We start from the raw sequence: 24,968 nt of genomic DNA, 5'->3' as shown, positions 1-24,968 counted from the left end.
AAAGCAACGCTAAATAGACAAACAGAACTCTAAAACAATTAAGAGACTAGCTGGCTGCTTCTTCCCCACTGACTGGCACAGGAAACATTTGGTCATACAAAAGCTGTTAAAATGACAGGAGAGTTGCCACCCTCTAGCCTTTTTTGTTCTGATCAAGTTTGAACTCTGCTGTTCAGAGTTCACACAATTTACGTAGTAACAGACCTTCAGAGAATTCCTAATGGTCAAGACAATGAAATTGCATTCATATTTGTATCTGTGAAAGGAAAAGAAATATGAAAATTATCCCCATATTCGAGATGGACACATTTGATTCGGCCTCCAGTTGATCCTTGGCAAAGAAAGATGGTGCAATCCACTGTCCAGGACGCCATTTTGCCCTAGTCTGGAACCGAGTTCTAGCCGCTGAAGAGCCAATTCTGTGGCTCTCAAGTGTTATTTTCCTCTGGCTTCATGTTTTCTCCCCAGCGCTAAGTCTGTGGGGATAAGCCTCCGTAAGCAAAGCTCCCACTGTCAACATCCTCATCTTGAGTGGCAGGAAAATTAGTAATATAAAAAATGGGAGTAGACAGTGAAAATTATTTTAAAAGAAAATTTTATTATCTACAAATTTAAAATACATCAGGTGGCCCAGCTGCGATGTTTCAAGCTTATAATCCCAGCTCTTTGTGAGGCTGAGGCGGGCAGATCACCTAAGGTTAGGGGTTGGAGACCAGCCTGGCCAACATGGGGAAATTCTATCTACTCTAAAAATACAAAAAGTAGCCGAGTGTGGTGGCAGGCACCTGTAGTGCCAGCTACACAGGAGGCTGAGGCAGGAGAATTGCTTGAACTGGGGAGGCAGAGGTTGCAGTGGGCAGAGATTACACCACTGCACTGCAGCCTGGGCAACAGAGCAAGACTTCATCTCAAAAAAACAAAATTAAAATAAAAAATAAAAATAAAATATGTCAGGCACACCTGTAGTCCTAGCTGCTCAGGAGGCTGAGGCAAGATCACTTGAGGCCAGGAATTCGAGGCACTAGGACTGCGCATTTAAATAGCCACTGCACTCCAGCCTGGGCAACATAAGAAGACCCCATCTCTTAAAAAAAAAAAAAAAAAAAGTGTGTGTGTGTGTGTGTGTGTGTGTGTGTGTGTGTTATTAAATGGGAATATGTAAAGACACACACACACACATCTTTAATCCAGCAATCCCAGTACAATTATTTTCCTATGGCATTAAAGTCGCTCCAGATGTGCAAGGATATTCACTGCAGCATGTTTGATAATAACAAAACCAGAAAAACCACCAGTAGCCATCGGTAACAGACTAATTAAATGAATTATGAATTATCCATAATTAGTAGGCACTTTAAAAGCATTAGATAAACATATATGTGCTGGTAAGGAAAGGTCTCCAGGATATGTTAAGTGAAAAAAGCAAGGTGCAAAAAGACACTGGGCTGGCTAAGTTCAGTGGAGTTACAATCCAGTTCTGGAGATGGGGCCAATCGTAAAATGTGAAGAACACAGCTTCCTGTACACTTCCTTCATGCCAAAGGAAGAACACAGATAGTAAAGGAAGGAAGTTCTTATAGAGGATTAGTCCCCCCAGGGAGATCCATCAAAGACGTATCATGAGGTAAATAATCATAAAGGAAAAGGGATAGGGAGAGATGAGCATAGACTCGAGGCTAAAATGGACAGGCGTGGTGGGGCATGTTTGAGGAAAGAAATGGGTGTGCAAAGTTCAGAGATGAAGCTGGCATGAAACAGCTCAAGACTGGCTGGAGCCATCCAGTTAGGGGGCTGTTGTGATAGTATAGGTATGAGACAGATAAGGTCTGGATTAGAAATAAAGCAATGAGGATGAAAAGAAGTGGTTTGGCAAGAATTTGCAACTGATTAGATTAGGAAGGAGAGAGGCAAATAGACTAGAAGCAGGAATCTGAGGTGATTCCAAGATTTTAGACCAAAGAGCTGGAAAAAAATGAGGAAGTCCAAAGGGGGATCTGATATGCAGTTTGATTTTAGAAATTAGAGATACCCAGCAGAAAGTTAAAGGTCAAGACTAAAGCTCGAAGCAAAGGTCAGGACTGCAAATAAATGGCTGAATGTCTATCGCTAAAAGTCTGTAGGGAACTGAATATTCAGGACTGAATCTTGGGAAGGAAACATCAGTGCAAGTCAAACAATTAAATAACCCATCTATAATCCTATTTTTGGCCTTCCATAATTTGGCATAATTTTATTTCTTTGTACAATGTGGTTTTCATTTACAGCTATGTATGTAAGAATTAGTTGTTAGTGTATAAACCATCTCTGAATGAATTATTGTTATAACCTTTGTTGTTATGCTAGAGAATCAGCTCTGTGTAAGACAAGATGGACTGGTTTTCAGTACTTTAATACCTCTTGTTTCTTCGAGGAGATCAGGGATTATACAGACTTCAAATTCTAAATAAAAAGAATGTTCTTTATTTCTTAATCAAACTATCAGTCTTTTTTTTTTCTTGGCAACTGAACTGGGTAAAACAAATATCTCTTATTATTGTGATTAGGAAACCATAAGCCACAATTCCTAAATGTTATTGTTTGGACAGTCCTTAAGAAGAAAGGCATGTGATCTTCAAGAATTACCAGTGCTGGCCGGGTACAGTGGCTCACAGCCGTAACCCAGTACTTTGGGAGGCCAAGGCAGGTGGATCATTTGAGGTCAGGAGTTTGAGACTATCCTGGCCAACATAGTGAAACCCCCATCTCTACTAAAAATAAAAAAATTCGCCATGTGTGGTGGCATATGCCTATGATCCCAGCTATTCAGGAGGCTGAGGCAGAAGAATCTCTTGAGCCTGGGAGGCGGATGTTGTGGTGAGCTGAGAATACGCCACTGCACTCCAGTTTGAGTGTAAATAAAAATTAAATTAAATAAAAAATTCCCAGTGCTAGGTCAAACCAGAATCCTCAGTTACCATAACCACTTCCCCTGCAGTTAATGATTACACCAACACCTTAGGCAAAAAGTCATTCCCATTTATTAATAAGAAACATTAGATCTTTTCTCCTCCCGTGGAGCCGCCACCATGAAGGTCAAGCTGTGCAGTTTCAGCGGGTACAAGATCTACCCCCGACACGGGAGGCGCTAAGCCAGGACCGACAGGAAGGTTTTCCAGTTTCTTAATGCAAAATTCGAGTCAGCGTTCCTTTCCAAGAGGAATCCTCAGCAGATAAACTGGACTGTCCTCTACAGAAGAAAGCACGAAAAGGGACAGTCGGAAGAAATTCAAAAGAAGAGAACGCGCCGAGCAGTCAAATTCCAGAGGGCCATTACTAGTGCATCTCTTGCTGATATAATGGCCAAGAGGAATCAGAAACCTGATGTTAGAAAGGCTCAACGAGAACAAGCTATCAGGGCTGCCAAGGAAGCAAAAAAGGCTAAGCAAGTATCTAAAAAGACTGCAATGGCTGCTCTAAGGCACCTACAAAGGCATCACCTAAGCAAAAGATCGTGAAGCCTGTGCAAGTTTCAGCTCCCCGAGTTGGTGGAAAACGCTAAGCTGGCAGATTAGATTTTTAAATAAAGATTGGATTATAACTCTAAAAAAAAAAAAAAAAAAGGAAAGAAAGAAACATTAAACAGATTCCGTTTCACCTTATTCATTGCAGATGGGAGACTAACACTCAGCAAATTCTATGGTTGCTAAAAAAGAAATAGTGAACACGTAAAACCTCTGTTTCATTAGTGAAAAGAAGCAGATGCTCAAATACCACAGTTTTATACATATAAGGGTCTCAGAGGGCACCTCTTGTATTCTCTGTAGAGGAGGGTTTTAGGGTAATTCATGTATAGTCTTTTATTATTATTATTTTAAATTATATATAGAGATGGGGATCTCACTATGTTGCCCAGGCTGGTCACGAACTTCTTCCCTCAAGCAATCCTCCTGTCTCAGCCTCCCAAAGTGCTGGGATAACAGGCATGAGCCACTGCACCTGGCTTACCTTATTTCTTATGTAACAAAATAATATGAGGTTCTATTTTTCTTTCACTGTCTTTAATTTACATCTTTTTTTTTTTTCTGTTTCAACTTTATAGTCTGTGAAGAATACCTTCTTTAAAAGATAGGATTCAGCCAGGCATGGTGGCTCATGCCTGTAATCCCAGCATTTTGGAAGGCCGAGGTGGGAGGATCACTTGAGTTCACAAGTTCAAGTCCAGCCTGGGAAAGATGGTGAAATCTCGTCTCTACTAAAAATACAAAAATTAGCCAGGTGTGGTGGTGCACACCTGTATTCTCAGCTACTCAGGTAGCTGAGGTGGGAGGATGGCTTGAGTCCAGGAAGTGGAGGTTACAATGAGCCAAGATTGCACCATTGCACTCTGGCCTAGAAACAGAGCCAGATCTCGTCTCAAAAAAACAAAACAAAACAAAAAGGCCGGGTGAGGTGGCTCAAGCCTGTAATCCCAGCACTTTGGGAGGCCGAGGCGGGTGGATCACGAGGTCAAGACATCGAGACCATCCTGGTCAACATGGTGAAACCCCGTCTCTACTAAAAATACAAAAAATTAGCTGGGTATGCTGGCGTGTGCCTGTAATCCCAGCTACTCAGGAGGCTGAGGCAGGAGAATTGCCTGAACCCAGGGGGCGGAGGTTGCGGTGAGCCGAGATCGCGCCATTGCACTCCAGCCTGGACAACAAGAGCGAAACTCCGTCTCAAAAAAAAAAAACAAACAAAAAAACAAAAAAACCCCCACAGGATTGTGTTCCCTTATCTTTGCCTTTTAGAAACAACTGTCTAGGTATGGTGGCTCATGCCCGTAATCCCAGCACTTTAGGAGGCCGAGGCAGGAGGATCACAAGATCAGGATATTGAGACCATCCTGGCTAACACGGTGAAACTCCGTCTCTACTAAAAATACAAAAAATTAGCCGGGTGTGGTGGTAGACACCTGTAGTTCCAGCTACTCACACCTACTGAAAATGGAAAACTAGCCAGGTGTGGTGCTGTATGCCTATCATCCCAGCTACTTGGGAGGCTGAGGCAGGGGAATTGCTTGGACCCCGGAGGTGGAGGTTGCAGTGAGTGGAGCTCAAGCCACGCACTCCAGCTTGGGCAACGAGAGCAAAACTCTCTCTAAATAGATAAATAAATAGATAGATAGATAAATAAATAATAGTTAAATAAAATAAAATTAGCCGATGTGGTGGTGTGCACCTGTAGCACCAGGTACTTAGGAGGCTGAGGCCTGGTGATCAGTAGGATCACCTGAGCCTGGGAGGTTGCAGCTACAGTGAGCCATGATCACACCACTGCACTCCAGCCTGAGTGACAAAGCAAGACCCTGTCTCAATAAAAGAAAAAGTAAAAAAAGAAAAGAAATTTAACTGAGTATAATCTCTCAAATTTATCTGGGGATAGTCCAATTAAATGGGGAGAAAGAAAGAAGATCTATGTAATAAAACATGTTCAAAGAAGTGTATCTTGCTAATAAATATATGGAAAGGTAACCAACATTATTAGTAACCAATAGGATGCAAATTAAAACCATAGCGGCCGGGCGTGGTGGCTCAAGCCTGTAATCCTAGCACTTTGGGAGGCCGAGGCAGGTGGATCACGAGGTCAAGAGATCGAGACCATCCTGGTCAACATGGTGAAACCCCGTCTCTACTAATGGTGCAAAAAATTAGCTGAGCATGGTGGTGCGTGCCTGTAATCCCAGCTACTCCGGAGGCTGAGGCAAGAGAATTGCCTGAACCCAGGAGGCGGAGGTTGCGGTGAGCCGAGATCGCGCCATTGCACTCCAGCCTGGGTAACAAGAGCGAAACTCCGTCTCAAAAAAAAAAAAAAAAAAAAAAAAAAAACCAAAAACCATAGCAAGGTACCATACGCAGTCTCTAGATTGGCAAAAAAGTAAACAGTTGGCCGAGTACAGTGTCTCACGCCTATAATCCCAGCACTTTGGGAGGCCAAGGTGGGCAGATCATGTGGTCAAGAGTTTGAGACCAGCCTGGCCAACATAGTGAAACCCTCTCTGTACAAAAAACACAAAAAAATTAGCCAGCTGTGGTGGTGGGTGCCTGTTATCCTAGCTACTCAGGAGGCTGAGGCAGGAGAATCACTTTGAACCCAGGAGGTGGAGGTTGCAGTGATCTGAGATCATGCCACTGCACACCAATCCAGGTGACAGTGTGAGATTCCGTCTCAAGAAAAAAAAAATTAACAGTTTAATAATACACTTGTTTCAAGTGTTGGCAAGAACATGAAACATGGGGAATTCTCACCAACAATGGCTGGGGGTGCAAACAATTGGGTAAAAAAAGCAAAAAACAAAAAGATTTGTATACTATAATTTCATTTATATAAAGTTCACAAAAAACAATAAAACCAAACCGTGTTGGTTAGAGATGCATATGTAAGGATGAAAAGCACAAAGAAAACTAAATGATTATCATAAAGGTCAAGACAGTGCTCACCTGTAAAGGGAGAGATGATTTTGAACTTGAGGAGAGGAACATGGTTGATTCTCACAATGTTCTATTTCTTTACTTGTTTGCTCTTTATTTGTTAAATGCTGTGTTTATGTTACATACACTTTTATGTATGTATGCCTCATTCCACCCCGTCTGTCACTTTCACACACACACACACACACACACAGAGAGAGAGAGAGAGAGAGAGAGAGAGAGAGAGAGAGAGAAATACTCCAGTTTTATCTTGAAGTATGAAGAATATCCAACACCTGGGAAACATGCTTTAATGAATAGATTTAAAATATTACTTATAGGCCGGGAGCTGTGGCTCAAGCCTGTAATCCCAGCACTTTGGGAGGCTGAGGCGGGTGGATCACGAGGTCAAGAGATCGAGACCATCCTGGTCAACATGGTGAAACCCCGTCTCAACTAAAAATACAAAAAAGTAGCTGGGCATGGTGGCGTGTGCCTGTAATCCCAGCTACTCAGGAGGCTGAGGCAGGAGAATTGCCTGAGCCCAGGAGGCGGAGGTTGCGGTGAGCTGAGATCGCGCCATTGCACTCCAGCCTGGGTAACAAGAGCGAAACTCCGTCTCAAAAAAAAAAAAAAATTACTTATAATTAGCACATTTCTTTCTTTTCTTTTCTTTCTTTCTTTTTTTTTTTTTTTTTTTTTTTTTTTTTGAGATGGAGCCTCGCCCTGTTGCGCAGGCCGCAGTGCAAGGCCCAATCTCAGCTCACTGTAACCTCCACCTCCTGGGTTCAAGCGATTCTCCTGCCTCAGGCTCTCTAGTAGCTGGGATTACAGGTGTGCACCACCACGCCGGCTGATTTTTTTGTATTTTTAGTAGAAATGGGCTTTCACCATGTGGCCAGGTTGGTCTCAAACTCCCTATCTCATGATCCACCCGCCTCAGGCACCCAAAGTGCTGGGATTACAGGTGTGAGCCACCACGCCCATCCATAATTAGCACGTTTCACACGTAAATGCAAATCCTTCACTAAAGAATATTCTTTCAAAAATAGACCAAGAGTTCTCTTGTTTATTTACTTACAGATTTGGGGACATATATACAAATGAGATTCAATTACAAAAACTCTGTAAAACAAAGCTATATTCTTAAAGTTGTTATCCTGTCCAGACCTTTTTAAAACCATAACACATTCTGCACCACAATAAGCCTACACAACAAATGCTCTATCTGGTTACTAAACAGTCGCAAACTCAAATGCTGTTCTACTGGCTTCCTGTGGTGGTGGCGGGGTGTGAGGGTAGGGGGGTAGAACAAGTGGGGCCAGGCTCCCCGGAACTACACTGTGCTTACCAGTTGTTGTCACTTGTATCTTTCTGTTCACCCCACATCTTCTTACATAAATCATCCAAATTATCTCTTCTAGGAGTTACCTGAACCATCAAATCCCAAAACAAAACAAATTCCTCACTTGTCTATTCCACATATACTGAGCCCATATTACATGCAGGACTCTGGAGACTAACTGGTGAATAACAGCACGTTTCCTCTGGACTGTAATACTGTTGCAGCGTTTTGGTATTCACATATATTGTGCTGTTTTTATGCCTTTAAAGATCCATAATCTTGTTAGTATAATACTGTTATTTTATTTATTTTATTTTTTTTGAGATGGAGTCTTGCTCTGCTGCCCAGGCTGGAGTGCAGTGGCGTGATCTTGGCTGACTGCAACCTTTACCTCCTGGGTTCAAGCGATTATCCTGCCTCAGCCTCCCGAGCAGCAGAAATTACAGGTGCCTGCCACTATGCCCAGCTAACTTATATATATTTTAGTAGAGACGGGGTTTCATCATAATGGCCAGGCTGGTCTCACTCCTGACCTCAGGTGATCTGCCCACCTTGACCTTCCAAAGTGCTGGGATTACAAGCCTGAGCCACCTCGCTCAGCCTATAACCATAATATTATTGTCAAACCTAAGAAATTAAAATTGATATAGTAAATATTATTTAGTATATAGCTGAACATGGTTTGGATTTGTGTCCCTGCCTATATCTGATGTTGGATTGTAATTCTCATTCTCGGTGTTGGAGCTGGGGCCTGGAAGGAGGTGATTGGATCATGGGGCGCATTTCCCCTGGGTACTATTCTGGCGATAGCGAGTGAGCTGTTGTCATGAGATCTGGGCATTTAAAAGTGTGTGGCACCCTTCCCTTCTCCCTTTCTTCTATTCTGGCCATATAAGACGTACCTGCTTCCCCTTCACCTTCTACCATGGTTGTAAGTTTCCTGAGGCCTCCCGAGCCATGCTTCCTGTACAGCCTGTTAAACCATGAGTCAATTTAACCTCTTTGCTTTATAAATTATCCAAGCTATGCATTCTTGATAGCAGTATGAGAACAAACTAACATATAGATCATATTAAAATCCCCTCAATTGCCTCAAAATGGCCTCCTTTTGTGTAAAACAGGATCTAGTCAAGACAGCACATTAAACTTGGTTGTCATGTCTCTTTAGCCTCCTGAAATCCTGATCATTTACCTCCTTTAAAAAAAATATTTCATGACAATGACATAGAATCTAGGCCAATATCCCACAATCTGGTTTTAGAGTATTTCCTTGTTAGATTCATGTTAGAATTTTTGTTAAGAAAACTTTTTTTTTTTTCAAGGCAGGGTTTCACCGCATTGGTCAGCTGGTCTCAAACTCCTAACCTCAGGTGATCCGCCCGCCTTAGCCTCCCAAAGTGTTGGGATTACAGGCATGAACCACCGCGCGCAGCAAGAAAACTCTATGGTAGGGCCAGGTGGCGCGGCTCACGCCTGTAATCCCAACTCTTTGAGAGGCCGAGGTGGGCGGATCACAAGGTCAGAAGATGGAGACCATCCTGGCCAACACGGTGAAACCCTGTCTCTACTAAAAATACAAAAAATTAGCCGGGCATGGTGGCATGCACCTGTAGTCCCAGCTTCTCAGGAGGCTGAGGCAGGCGAATAGCTTGAACCTGGGAGGCAAAGATTGCAATGAGCTGAGATCGTGCCATTGCACTCCAGCCTGAGCTACAGAGAGAGACTCCATCTAAAAAAAAAAAAAAATACTTTCCCTGCATCACATTAAAAGTATATAATGCCAGTTTTGTCTCATCATTGGTGATGCTAAATTTGATCATTAAGTCGTACCTGACAGGTGTATCTGACACTATTTTAAAGGTGTCTTTTCCCTTGGTAATTAATAACTGTCTGTGGGGATGATACTGTAAAACTGGGAATATCCTCTTTCTCATCAAATCTTTCACTCAAGGATTTGACATCCATGGAAGATCCATGGTCGAATTAATTATTACATTGATGGTTCCAAAATGGCAGGATTTCTTCTGCATTTATGAACCAGCATTTTTATGTGCAGAGATTTTCCTATCCCTTCCTGCCATTATTATTATTATTTTAATCATTAGGGGCACTGGGCACGGTGGCTCATGCCTGTAATCCCAGCACTTTGGGAGGCCAAAGCAGGTGGATCACTTGAGGTCAGGAGTTCGAGACCAGCCTGGCCAACAGGTGAAACCCCATCTCTACTAAAAATACAAAAATTAGTAGGGTGTCGTGGTGGGTGCCTATAATCCTAGCTACTCAGGAGGCTGAGGCAGGAGCCAAATCTCATCTTGAATTGTAACTCCCACAATTTCCACCTGTCATGGAAGAAACCTGGTGGGAGGTGATTGAATTATGGGGGCAGGTCTTCCCTACACTGTTCTTGTGATAGTGAATGCGTCTCACGAGATTTGATGGCTTTAAAGACAAGAGTTTGCCCGCACAAGCTCTATTCTCTTGTTTGCCACCATGTGAGATGTGTCTTTCACCTTCTGCTGTGGTTGTGAGGCCTCCCTATCCAGGTGAAACTGTAAGTTCAATAAGCCTCTTCCTTTTGTAAATTGCTCTCTTGGGTACGTCTTTATCAGCAGTGTGAAAACAAATTAAGACGGTGTTCTTTCCATATTCAGAACTCCCTTCTCCAACAGTGAGAAACCTGACTCTCCTTAACTTTAAAATATGTATGTATTAAATCAACACCCTTAACATAACCAATCTCCTGAGGCTGCCACTGCCCCCTGCCCAAGGAGACATCCTTCTTGCCCCTTCAGGCCTCCATATCTGGTGCCTGGCTGACCCCCTCTTACACTTGGTTGGCTCCCACACCTCGTGCAGTCCACCCCCTTGCACAGGCACCCTCTCTCAGCACCCATACCGGGGCCCCCTGTTCCCTCAAATGTGTGATCGCCTCATCTTCTGGGGTTTTGACACCCACACAGGGACACTCCTCTATGGAGACACCATCTTCACCCTGCTTGTCTTACTCCCCATCCCTGTGGACATTTTTTGGGTCCCTCTTGAGCTCTAATACCCCATGCCCAGCTGCCCCTCTGTGTAGCCCTTTCTGCCCTGTGCTATGGTGTTTTTTTATTTCAGTCTTTCATATGATTTTATTTTCTTCCTTCAACCGTAATAATATGATATCCAAATTTTGTCTTAAGTGGTGGGTCTGTAAACACAAGCTTATCCATCCCACTTACAGGCAAGGCAAATGCTGCTTCTTGAAATGGTCCCACCATGGACCCTCTGGTCATCCAACCCAAGTCGCCCCCTTGCCTGGCTTTATCTTCACTCTATTGTGCAGCCACTTCATTGAATCTCATCCCAGACTTCAACTTTTCCACGGCTTCCATGATTTTGCCATGTTTTTCACATAGAATGTGTCTGACCTTTACTGCATTGCCACCACCTTTGGGACCTTGAGCCTTCTTGTCAGCACTGTCACTCCCAGAGGCTGCTCCCCCTTTCCCTGCTTTTCCAGAATCACTTTTTCCTTTGGACAGCATCTTGGAAACCTGCTGTTGAACTCTGAACTTGTGCTACGGGTTAAATGTCCCCTTTAAAACGCATGTTGATGGTACTAAGAGATGGGACCTTTAAGAGGTGATTAGGTTTCGAAGGCCCTGCTCTTAAATGAATTAATGCTGTTATAGTGGGGGTGGGTTAATGATCATGGATTTCAGCTCAGTTTTTCTCTATCTCCTGTGCATGCTTCCTTGTGATTCGATGGATTCTGCCGTAAGATGATACAGCAGCAAGGCCCTTATCAGATGCAACCTCTCGATCTTGGACTTTCCAGCCTCCAGAACTATGAGCCAAATAAGTTTTTATTCATTATAAATTACCCAGACTGGGTGCAGTGGCTCACACCTGTGATCTCACTACTTTGGGAGGCTGAGGTAGGAGGATCCCAGGAGTTTGTTAAGAGCCTGGGCAACATAGTAAGACACCGTCTCTATAAAAAATAAAAAATGAGCTGGGCATGTTGGTGCACACCTATTGTCCCAGCTATTCAGGAAGCTGAAGTAGGAAGATTGCTTGAGCTCAGGACTCTCCCCCTGCTTCCCTTTGTTAGGGAAGCATTTCTTACAAATTAGTGAACATAAGCATCTCTATTGATTTTTTTCTTTTATTCTTTTTTTTTTTTTTTTTTTTTTGAGACAGGATCTCACTGTGTCATCCAGGCTGGAGAGCAGTGGTGTGATCATTGCTGTATATGTCCTCTAACTCCTGGGCTCAAGTGATCCGCCTGCCTCAGCCACTAGAGAAGCTGGGACTACAAGCGCAGGCCACCATGCCTGGCTAATTTTTCTTATTAAAAATATAGGGTCTTATTATGTTGACCAGGGTGGTCTCAAATTCCTGACCTCAAGTGATTCTTCCACTTCGATTTCTCAACAGGCTGAGGTAACAATTGTGAGCCACCACACCCAGCCAGAATTTCTTGATGAGCTTGTTAAAATGCAGAATGCCAGGTCCCACTCCCAGTGATTCTAGTTTAGTTGATCTGAGACATTGAAATCTACATCCTCAGCAGCAACCATGGGTGCTTCTAATTCAAATGATCTGAATGAAAAGTCTAAGAAGTATTATTTTCATCTGGAATTATTGGGTCAAAGGATAAGCACATTTAGTGTTTTGATACATATTGCTCAACTGTCTGCCTGAAAGATTGTATCAATTTATAGCTCTACCAGAAATTCATTGCAATGCATTGTCTCAAACCTTTTGATGTATTTCTATTGTACCTCCATAATGCCTCAGAAGTAGATGCTTAATGAACATTGGAGGGGTAGATTGTCTTCCCTCTGGGCCTCAGTTTTCACATATTATCAGGATCTTGGATTGAATCTGTTTTTCAGAATTTGCCTGATGAGCATTACTTGGAACTCTTGTTTAAAATTTTGATTCAGGCCAGACACAGTGGCTTACACCTGTAATCCCAGCACTTTGAGAGGTCGAGGCAGGTGGATCACTTGAGACCACTCTGGGCAACATGGTGATACCCCATCTCTAAAAAAAAAAAAAATACAGAAATTATCCAGGCCTGAAAACATGGACTTGTGTTTCCAGCTATTTGAGTGGCTGATGTGGGAGCATCACTTGAGCTTAGGAGGTTAAGGCTGTGGTGAGCTGTGATCATAACACTGCACTCCAGCCTATGCAACAGAAACAGACACTGTTTCAAAATAAATAAATAAAAATAAAAATAAAATTCGGATTTATGGCCAGGCACAGTGGCTCACACCTGTAATCCCAGCAGTTTGGGAGGCTGAGGTGGGAGGATTGCTTGAGGTCAGGAGTTTGAGAACAGCCTGGGCAACAAAGCAAGACCCCATCTCTATAAAATAAAATAAAATTCTGATTCACAGGCTTAGGTTTATTATATCGGGCTCTCCAGGGGAAGGAAGTGAGAGTCTGTGTGTTTAACAATGACCTTGAGCAAATTCCACATTACTCCTTTGATTACATGAGTTTTATACATTTAATGTATAAAAAAAATTACCCTGATTGAATATTCTCTTCCATTCTACAATATTTTGATTTTGCCCAACTCTACAAGACTTTATTTAATTATGGACCAATAGCCGTGAACTTTAATGAAAATAGTACAGGCTGCATACAGACATACAGAGTAGCTATTATGCTCAGATGACATACATGTGAATGATAGATTTGGAACATAACTTTTGTACCTTTGTCAAGGCTATTTCAGATATTTTTACTTTTTTTTTTTTTTTTAAGACTGTGTTTCTCTCTGTCACTGAGGCTGGAGTACTGTGGCTTGATCTTGGCTCACTGCAACCTCCACTTCCTGGGCTCATGAGATCCTTCCACCTCAGACTCCTGAGTAGCTGGGACTACAGGTGCAGGCTACCACACTTGGCTAAGTTTTGCATTTTTTTGGGTGGGGGGTGTAGAAATGGGGTCTCACCATGTTGCCCAGGCTGGTCTCAAACTTCTGGGCTAAAGTGATCCTCCCACCTTGGCCTCTCAAAGTGCTGAGATTACAAGTGTGAGCCACTGAGCCTGGACTATTTTTCTTTACGTATTATATTGATTTATAAATAACAGATGCAAACACTCTTAAAATTTTAAGTTGTCAGGTCCCCGTGGGCTATTGACATTTCAGTTAAATAAATCTTCTGGTATAAAGCATTTTTAAAGTTAACTCTTGACACTTACCATGAGACAGGCCTAATCCCTACCCTCTTGAGTGTGGGCTGGAGTTAGTGACCCATTTTGAAAAAATAGAGTAAGGAGGCTGGGCACGGTGGCTCACGTCTGTAATCCCAACACTTTGGGAGGCCAAAGTGAGCAGATCACCTGAGATCAGGAGTTCAAGACTAGACTGGCCAATATGGTGAAACCCCATCTCCACTAAAATTACAAAAATTAGCTGGATGTGGTGGCAGGTGCCTGTAATCCCAGCTACTCTGGTGGCTGAGGCAGGAAAATTGCTTGAACCCAAGAGGCGGAGGTTACACTGAGCCGAGATCGAGTCACTGCACTCTGGCCTGGGTGACAGAGGGAGACTCTGTCACACACACACACACACACACACACACACACAAACACACACACAAAGAGTAGGGAAAAATAGTAACTTTACAGTAATCTGGCAAACGCTACCTAATGAAGTGATGAGGTTGATATTACTAGTGATAAGTCATGTTGGTAGCATACATCTCTGCTATGATGTGATGAGAAGGACATTCCACCCTGATGAAGGCTTCCCCCTAAATCCCTAACTCCAGCCTAATCCCCAGAAAACAGTAGACAAACCCAGAGTGAGGAACATTCTATAAAACAAGTCATGGAAGACAAGGAAAGACTGAGAATCAGTCACAGAACAGAGCAGACTGAGGAAATATGATGACTAAATGCTATTTAGATTGGATGCTGGAAAAGAAAAAGATGTTGATGAAATCCAAATACAACCTGGAATTTAGCAAACAATAATGTACCAATGTTAATTTCTTCCTTTGACAAATGTGCCATAGATTTGTAAGATTTTAGCATTGGGGAAGACTGGAGGGAGTGTGCATGTGAATGGTTCATCCTACAACTTTTCCATAAGTCCAAAATATTCCAAGTAAAGACTTAAGAAAAAGCTTAGGTAGACCTAAGACAACAGGTTTTTTTTTTTTTTTTTTTTTTTTTTTTTTTTTTTTTTTTTTTTTTTTTGGCAGACTCTCGCTTTGTCACCCAGGCTGGAGTGCAGTGGCGTAATCTCGGCTCACTGCAACCTCAGCCTCCCAGGTTCAAGCAGTTCTCCTACCTCAGCCTCCAGAGTAGCTGGGATTACATGTGTGCACCACCATGCCCAGCTAATTTTTGTATTTTTATTAGACACAGGGTTTCACCATTTTGGCCAGGCTGGTCTTGAACTTCTGACCTCGGGTGATCCACCTCCCAAAGTGCTGGGATTACAGACAGGCATGAGCCACTGAAGGCAGCCTTTTTTTTTTTTTTTTTTTTGAGACAGGATCTCACTCTGAAGCTTAGGCTGGAGTGCAATGGTGCGATCTCAGGTCACTGCAGCCTCAACTCTCACCCTCAACCCTCCCATATCAGCCTCTTGAGTAGCTGGGACTATAGGCATGTGCCACCACACCCAGCTAATTTTTGAGTTTTTCTGTCGAAATGGGGTCTCCCTATGTTGCTTAAGCTGGTCTTGAACTCCTGGGCCAAGTGCTGGGATTAGAGGTGTGAGCCACTGTACCCAGCCGGCAACAACTGCTTTTCTGTAAGATTAAATATTGTACTGGAACAAGAAATCAAGTGATGTGAAATTGAAATATCCCTTTCTCAAGATATATATACATATATATATATATATATATATTTGAGACAGGGTCTTCCTCTGTCCCTCAGGCTGGAGTTCAGTGGCATGATCATAGCTTACTGTTGCCTCAAATTCCTGGCCTCAAGTGATCTCTCATCTCAGCCTCCCAAAGCTCGGTAAATCTGGAACCACCTCACCTAGGCCTGGCAATATCTTGAAATGTGCAGAGGCAATCATCTTTGACAGCAGGTCAGTTGATCTACTGCTAGGAGAGGAGGCTGCATCATTTGCTATCGTGAGATTTCTTCCAGTTCTATGATTCCAACTTAATAGGAATTTAATTTAATTCCATTTGTACAACAGTGGCCAGTAATCTATGAATGCTAAGAAATATTTGTCATATAGACTATTTTGAAATAGAGTATACTTAGTAATAATAACCTTTATTGTATGATATAACCAAACGTCATGAAATCACACTTTTTGGTATGAATAAGAGTAATGAAAAGAATTTTAACAGACATAAAAATCTTTTACTAGTACTGATTCTAAATAATTTTGCTTGCTTTTCTAGTTTATTTGGACTAACAATGTCATTCAAACATCTAACATTTTTGAATGGCTATTTTGTATAAGATACTGTGTAGTATGTTAGGTGAATTGGTGAGAGTCCTGGATTAAATGCTAGACAAGATAATCATAAACACTAAATTCACTGAATTATTTCAGATATAAAAATAAGGTTCATATAAATGTCTATTTAAATATGTAACACAACACATCTGTGTACCATCCTCAGATAAAAGTTTTTTGTTTGTTCTTAAAAGTTCAGTAGATGTAGAAGAAATAAAGTCCACCCATTCAGACAGCCAAATAACAGATGAAACAGATGGACTCTGACCGGCCATCAAGGCCAGAAAATTCTCCTATTTTGGCTCTTATATTGTAACAGGCATAAAAAGGCCATTTTTCTGCCATTGTGGTTATAATTTGCATAGCTGCATGCATTTTCATTCTTATATACAGACCCATTAAAGTCTCTATTATGAATAATAGAATAACAATTTATAAAGCATCCACTGAAAATAGATATGAGAGACTGAGTACTATAATTGATTTGGGCTCAATGCCTGGAGAAGTCACACATTAAGATGTTTTTGACTGAGACATATACACTAGAGCCACATATTAGCCAAACCTCTTTGTGGATTTCTGTTCAACACGGTGAAGGCGGACAAATGTATCACAACACGAATACGAATATTGATTCATACTGAACCATAAAAAGATTGTCCAACTAAAATGATTTTGTATGCCAGTATACACAAAGCAATATACATGTATGTTTGCAAACATACAGTTAAAAGTCATAGCCATCTGATCACTGTTAGCTTTTAAACAACCTGACCATTCTTTGATTTTTTAGTGAAACAGCTACAAAGTTCACTTTGGTGTTTTGCTCTGGTTACTCAATGCAAAAAAAAAAAAAAAAAAAAGGTGTTGACAAGAGATGTGGTAGTGAGACAACAGGGTCTTTTCCTTTTGGCAGAGGGCATTCTCGGCCTGTTTTTAAAAGTCCAAGGTGCAAGCTGGAAGACTCTTCTTACAAAGCTGCAAAGGGATGAGGCAGCCTCCCACCTGTCAGCCTAGTTGAGCTTTCGACTCCATTCAAGGGTTCCTGGGGTGTGAATGCCTTTGCTGTCCTGGCTTCATTGGGAATCAGTAACTCCCGTGCCTGAATGTTTCTACAAATGCCCGGAACCACGACCCTTCACGTGCAGGCACAAAGAGCTGTTGAAGAACTGTGAAGAATAGATCAGGCATAGGAAGGGGTAGTACCCTGAACCCCACAGCCCTGGTACATGGAAAGATGCAGCTAGAGAGCTTAACTATTGTTCCAGAATCTGCAGAATTCTCTCCCTTCTTACTTCTCTTTCTTTCAATGGCACAGAGATAGCAATATCCCCAGGCATAAATTTGGAGATACGTGTTGTATTCTTTTTTCTAATTTCTCTTCTGGTCGTATTTCTTTTAGTGTACACGCGCCCCACAACTTTTCTTGGGAGCAGCAGGCGAAACTGTAGTAGCCTAGGAAAAAGTCTTGGGCTTTAGGATCAGACAGATGTTTGCGGAATTCCTGGTTGCTTGCTTACTAGGTGGGTGACACTCACAGTCATTTTACTTTGCGTTCCCATCTTACATGTTACATAGAAGCAAAAGCACCCACCTCACAGAATCCCAGTGAGCACTGAGACAATGTGTCTGTATGTTTCTGACATCAGGTGACAGTCAGAGTTAGTTCACTTTCCCGGCTCCTGCTTCGCCATCTTCTGCCCTCTAACAATCTTGTCTGTCTTTGCTGTTCATATCCTTCCCCAGCACGAAATTTGCATATTCATGGCCCCCCAAAAAGTATGTTTTTAGTTTAACCTCACCAAATAAATGTAAACTTTGAAAGTTTCTAATTTAGAAATCTTGTGCCTGCAAACTTTTCAGTGTCTCTGAAAACACGTTTTTAAAATGTGTAATGAACTTCCTTTTTCCGGTAACATCTCAACCCTTTTCCTAAGTCTGGGTACCGCCTGGCGCAAGAGCCTTGATGGAAGGCAGGGAATGCCTTCCCTTGGAGGGCCAGAAAGGGGATGCAGGCAGTAATTTAGCCCAGCCAATCAGGTGCTCCCAATGTACTGCTGAACTGGATTCAGCCAATCAGATGCTCCCACGGGAAGTGACGCAAAGACTAAGGGTTCAAAACTGGAAGAGCAATGGCGACAGCAATGCCTACCTATAAGTAGTGCGGGGTTCGGGGTGCAGGGGTATGCCGACCTAGCTCAAGGGGGCTTCCCCCACTCAGTCTTTTCAGAAAAGCTCCTCTCAGCCACAGGTAGTTTCTAGGCTTTTGTGGCTTTCTGCTCCATGCAGTGTCACTGGAGAAAGATTTAAGAAGTGAAGATTGAGACATTTTAGAGTCATTTCCCAGCTTTTGTGCCATTGTCCTGGGAATTCTTTTCTCTTAGATAAAAGTGACAGGCTATCCAGTTTCTCTCAGGAATTCTCACCATAGGGTCCTGTTTGAATTTTAATTTTAGTAACCCGATTTTTATTTCTTTTCCTCTCACTTCTTTCTTTCCGTGGATCCATGTTTGAAGGTGTGTGTGCACACATCTCTGTGTGTGCCTGTGTGTTTCTTTCTCCCCACTCTTCTCCTGTTAAAGGCTAACCTGGAGTTAAAACGGTTCACAAAATCATCTCTGGTTAAAAACCAATAAAGTCAAAACAACAGAAAATATAGAATTTAAAAGATGCTTTTGCATATCGCAAGTCAAAAAACCTTTCAGTAGGCCGGACGTGCTGGCTCACGTCTGTGATCTCGGCACTTTGGGAAGCTGAGGCAGGAGGATCATTTGAGGTCAGGAGTTCGAGACCAGCCTGGCCAACATGGTGAAACCCCATCTCTACTAAAAATACCAAATTAGCTGGGCATGGTAGTGTGCACCTGTAGTCCCAGCTACTCGGGAGGCTGAGGCAGGAGAATTGCTTGAACCTGGGAAGCAGAGGTTGCAGTGAGCCAAGATCTTGCCACTGCACTCCAGCCTGGGTGACAGAGCAAGACTCCATCCCCAAAATAAAAACAAAACAAAAACTTTCAGTGTATAAATGCATTGTTAAATACTTTCTTAATGCATTTTTTTTTTTTCTTTTGAGACAGGGTCTCACTCTGTCATCCAGGAGTGCAGTGGCACAATCACAACTCACTGCAACCTTGGACTCCTGGGCTGCAGTGAGCTGGAACTACAGGTACAAGCCACCACACTCAGCAGATTTTTGCATTTTTGCAAAACAGGGTGTCACTCTGTTGCCCAGGCTGGTCTCAAGCTTTTGGGCTCAAGTGATCCTCCTGCCTTGGCCTCCCACAGTGTTGGGATTACAGACATGAGCCACCACAGCTGGCCTTCTCATTGCATTTTACAGTACTTTCTAGGACCACAACCCCAAAGGTAAGAAATGCAACTTAAATAAATGCACCTATTGAAGTCATAATAGGATCGGTCTCTTTGCTTTTTAAATTGGAGACACTTTCGCCTCCTATTAGTTATTGTTTATTTTCCTTTCTCTTCAAGCTGCCACATCTACCTGCAGAATTCACCTTATACCTCAGAGAGAGCCTGCAGTCAATAGCAGCTGATGGGAAACGCATCTCTTGCATTGAGCATTCAGCAACATCATTACTTCTCAGGTATCTGTTGCTGGTGGTGGAAACTAAGAAATTGCTGATGAAATTCCCTGCACAGAAGCCGAGCTAAAGGGTTCTGCCACTTACTGTCTTTGTGACTTTGGGCAAAGTGTCTCTTGGTGTCTCTGTTTCCTCCTGTGGAAGAAGAGGTGCTGATGATAGTTCCTACTTCACAGGGTGCTTGTGAGTGTTAAATGGGCTACTACATGTGAAGCACTCTCCACGGAACCCGGCAAGTAGCATGTACTGAGGACGGGCTTGCTAATGCTACTATAGTGCCTATCCCGAAGTTGGCCAGTGGGGAACTTCCAGGTCTTTCAGCCTGGTACGGGCTGAACTGTGTCTCCCCCTACAAATTCGTATTTTGAAGGCCTAATCTCCAGTACCTCAGAAAGTGATTGTGTTAGAATTTAGGGCCTTTAGGAGGTAATTAAAGTCAAACTGGCCAGGCGCAGTGGCTCACGCCTGTAGTCCCAGCACTTTGGGAGGCTGAGGCGGATCGATCACCTGAGGTCAGGTGTTTAAGACCAGCCTGGCCAACATGGCAAATCCCCATCTCTACTAAAAATACAAAAATTAGCTGGGTGTGGCGGCAGTCACCTGTAATCCCAGCTACTCAGGAGGCTGAGACAAGAGAATTGCTTGAACCTGGTGGAGTGGAAGTTGCAGTGAGCTGAGATGGTACCACTGCGCTCCAGCGTAAGCAACAGAGTCAGACTCTGTCTGAAAAAAAAAGAGGTAATTAAGGTCAAATGAAGTCATGTGGGTGGGCCCTAATCCAAATATGATTGATGTCCTTACAAGAAGAGATCAGGACACACACACACACAGAAGAAAGGCCACGTGAAAATACAGGGAGAAGATGACCACCTGCAAGCCAAGGAGAGAGGCCCTCAGAAGAAACCCACCCTGCTGACACCTTCATCTTGGACTTCTAGCCTCCAGGTTGTGAAGACAGATTTCTGTTCCGTCAGCCCCTGGCCGGTGGTGCTAATATCTTGGTACTTTGCTTTGGCAGCCCTAGGGAATGAATACACTGCTCAGTCACAAGCTCTGTTCTTGCAGCTGGCTCCAACCGGGGGTTCTCTGCCCTTGAACCTTTCTGATTCCCCCATCCGTCTAGATGCCCCTCAGTCCATCTCACAGCTCCCTTTGCCACTTTCTCTGCCCCAGAGTGTAAACGTTCCCCAGATTCCTCCTCAGCATTCTTTCTTTCTATATATTTTCCCATGAGGATGAGCTGATTGTCCATTTTCACAGATCCAACTGCCACTTTTATGCCCAAGAGTCCTAAACTGTAGGTCTAATTTTACTCCCCTGAAATCTACATAGACTTTCCAAATGCCTGCCAGACATCATCTGGATATCTTGCTAATATGCCCCCCGCCAAGCTCATTGTCTTTTTATCCAGATGTTTCCTCCTGCTTCTCTTCCCTCCCTTAATGACTGTATTGCTGCCTTAGTGGCCTCTGCTGTGAAATCCTCCAACCATTGCTTTCTTCTCTAACCCTCTTGCCGCTCAGTCCTCTAGCTTGTTGCCCGCAGTTTCCTTCACGTTTCACTCTTTCCCCGTTCCCAGTCACTGCACAGAGCCAGGATTATCATCTCTTGCCCAATATTTTTCAGTTTCTTTCTAACGATTTTCCCTACCTTTGGTTTCAGATCTCCATTTTTCAAGGATTTTTTTCCCCTAAATTACAAATAATATTATTTTCCTCTTGAAATATCTTACTGATACTTTGTTGTCTACTTTAACAAACAAAGCCCAAAATTACCCCCATGGGCATTCGTGATTTCCATGATCTTTTAAACATCTTTTCCAGCTTGAGAGGATGTATTTTGTACAAATCGTGGCTTCCACAAAGTCACTCAGAACACTTGACGCTGACTGCTGCCGTATCAGACTAGCGTAGAATCAGTGTAAATTGGTGATCCTACAAATTGTAAACATAGTAATCATTTATTTTCTGCAAATAGTAACATGCCGCCCTTGTCTTCTATAGATTACGACACTTCCCTTCAAAGTGGATCCCATATGGTGAATGAAACAAAAGAGAATTCAGATTTTTTTTTTTTTTTTTTTTTTTGAGACGGAGTTTCGCTCTTGTTACCCAGGCTGGAGTGCAATGGCGCGATCTCGGCTCACCACAACCTCCGCCTCCTGGGTTCAGGCAATTCTCCTGCCTCAGCCTCCTGAGTAGCTGGGATTACAGGCACGTGCCACCATGCCCAGCTAATATTTTGTATTTTTAGTGGAGATGGGGCGTCACCATGTTGATCAGGATAGTCTTGATCTCTTGACCTCGTGATCCACCCGCCTCAGCCTCCCAAAGTGCTGGGATTACAGGCTTGAGCCACCGCACCCAGCGAATTCAGATTTTTTAATAAGTGCTTTTCCGTTTGTTTGTTTCTTCGAGACGGGGTCTCATGGTGTCACCAGGCTGGAGTACAGTGGGCAATGATCTAATCATAGCTCACTGCAACCTTGAACTCCCGGGCTCAAGTGATCTTCCCACTTCAACATAAGCCACTGTCCTCGCCCAATAAATAATATTTTTAACTCCACGGATCTTCAGCACATCTTATCCAGATCACTGTAGGGCTGAGGATAATGGTTTGGGGGAATGCATCCCTCATGTATCTTAGGCCTATTTCTAAAACTCCACAATCACCATGGCCCTGTACCACCATATCTGATGGTCAATGCCCAGTGCCACTCTTGGAAAATGTCAAGAACCTAAGACTCAAGTCTGTGGCAATGAAATGGATATCCAGTGAGGCTAATGACCTTTCTTGTTAGAATTCTTGTGTGAAAACCCTTAGCAGTAATGACGATGAAACGGAATCTCACTTTACTTTTCTTTCTGGGGGCTTCCAGACCCTCAGGTTCACCACTGCAAGTGTTCAGTAGACAAGTGCTGAGTATAGGTGGAAAAGAGATCCTAGTGAGGAGTGCGCTTTGGCGTTTTCCACGCCCAGGAGAGAAACGGAACTGTGCCGATGGATCCGTCAGCCACGGAGTGCAGGAGGGGAGGGCCTGACCCTGCAAGATGCGCTCGGAGAAAGACTTCATCAGTGGTTGTGACCTTGCAGAGCAAGCACCAGAGCTAAGGGCACTTAGATAAAGGAGAGAAGCGTGTATGTCAGTTACATTTCCTGTCTTCTCAAGGGTTTAGCCAGATCTCTGTCAACACACCCTAAGAACATTTTGTTTTACTTTCTACTTATTTTCTTTAAACTTTCAAACTATTTTGGTATCATTCTTCAGCATGGGCAGATAGAAGATTTTTTAAAAGGGGTTCTTTGGGGACCATTAAATATAGTTTTTAATCTGTTTTTACTTGATTTTTATTTTAGCGATGCTCAGAGGAATATTCATGTATGAATAAGCCTGAAATAACAAAGCTCGGACTAATTGTATTTTTGGGAAATAGGTCAATTCACAGCTATAAAAAGGCAAAAGGCAGCATCTAGTAGCAGTGGTTCTTTCTGAATGTCGGTAATCTAGATTATTGCTAGGCCACACATTCCATGTGTTTCCAACTTGATATTAATGGTTAGAAAGGTAGCAATGTAGTTTTTTGGGTAATTTTTGAAGAAGAATGATTTCAGGTTACAATATGAAGGGAGTTTGGGACCTAAGTTCCATCAGTAAGATTCCTTCAGTCGTCCTTCACCTGATTTGAGAAAAGTCATACACATTCTTCCCAAATGATGAACAGTTGACTAATAAACATCTATTTACAAAAATCTGGTAGTAGTTGGGCTTCCTACCCATCCAGGTTTTACCTGGGACAATTGACGGTCACGAGATCATGCTGCCACCTGGTGGTCAACATGAGTAACTAACATCTACCCCCAAGCGATTTTCTTGGGGGCAGTTCAGTTCTGCTCTGTTCAATAAACCTTCATTGAGCTAGCATGAGGGCCAGGCATTGTGATCCTTACCCAGGGGATGTACTTGTCTCTAGCTACTTTTCCTTTGTGTTTTGCCATTTATGATTCATTTTATTTAGTCTCATGTAGTTGCTTCACTGGCACTCACAGTCTCTTAGACCTTCCTCTTCCTCCTTGCCTCTCTCAACCCCTGCTTGGCTTCCTTAGAAATGATGATTTCTCCGGGGAAGGCCACGGTGGCTCACACCTGTAATCCCAGCACTTTGGGAGGCTGAGGCAGGCAGATCACAGGTCAAGAGTTCAAGAGCAGCCTGGCCAACATGGTGAAACCCTGTCTCTACTAAAAATACAAAAAATCAGCTGGGTGTGCTGGCAGGCGCCTGCAATCCCAGCTACTCATGAGGCTGAGGCAGGTGAATCACTTGAACCCGGGAGGTGGAGGTTGCAGTTAGCCAAGATCACACCACTGCACTCCAGCCCCAGGCAACAGAATGAGACTCCATCTCAAAAAAAAAAAAAAAAAAGAAAAAAGAAATGATGATTTCTCTTCTTTCTTGGGTTCTGTGTGCAGCAGTGATAACACTAATATCAGCTTTAAAGCAAACGTCTTACGGTCTTAGACAATTTTTCCCCAGAAAAAAGGAAATAATACATTTTATGATTTCTCCATGAACTCATAAAGGCCCCCAAAGGGCCTAGAGTTCTACAAAAGACTCTTTCTGTCTCTTGCCTGATTGTGTGTCTACGTTGCTTTTACCCACTTTTCCTGAGGCACTGACACTGAACAAAAAGACTTATTCTTGTTCTTATCCATTTTCAATTTTCTGGAAATAACAAATGTTGCTTTTTGCTATTTTTCATCACAAGTGTGGACCATTTCAACTCATTGTGGGTTAAATCAACTTAAGATTATTTGTGAATATGATCATTTTTAATAAAATGGTTTTTAGGAAAAATTTATTCACAGTTCACATGGGCAGCTTAAAAGCTTTTGAAATGCAGTCCACTTCAACATGACAATTTCATGCAATTGAAAAACAGATATATTAGAGGCTATTTTATTTATAATAGGAAAACGTTACTTTATAGAATAATTCATCATGGAGTTTTAAATATGATCTCATTACATTTAAATTGTGATTCAATCGTAAAGCATTTAGAAACAGAAGTAGTCATAAATTTAGTGGAGGTAAACACAGATTGAACCAGGAATAAGCAAAGAATTTGGAAGAATTATAAAACTTAAGAATTTCA

General features: G+C 42.7%; 2 pseudogenes; one reads left to right on the top strand and one right to left on the bottom strand.

Moving 5' to 3' along the window:
- The first annotated feature begins 3,046 nt into the window (after positions 1–3,046).
- On the top strand, positions 3,047–3,538 carry LOC101033505 (large ribosomal subunit protein eL24-like; annotated as a pseudogene).
- A 7,354-nt stretch (positions 3,539–10,892) lies between these two features.
- LOC120363645 (peptidyl-prolyl cis-trans isomerase NIMA-interacting 4 pseudogene) lies at positions 10,893–11,324 on the bottom strand (annotated as a pseudogene).
- Positions 11,325–24,968: the final 13,644 nt, after the last annotated feature.

This window comes from Saimiri boliviensis, chromosome 3 (genome assembly GCF_048565385.1).
Source record: "Saimiri boliviensis isolate mSaiBol1 chromosome 3, mSaiBol1.pri, whole genome shotgun sequence".
NCBI classification, from domain to species: Eukaryota; Metazoa; Chordata; class Mammalia; order Primates; family Cebidae; genus Saimiri; species Saimiri boliviensis.
The sequence above is the reverse complement of the archived record's forward strand: the minus strand, read 5'-3'. Positions and strand labels throughout refer to the sequence as shown.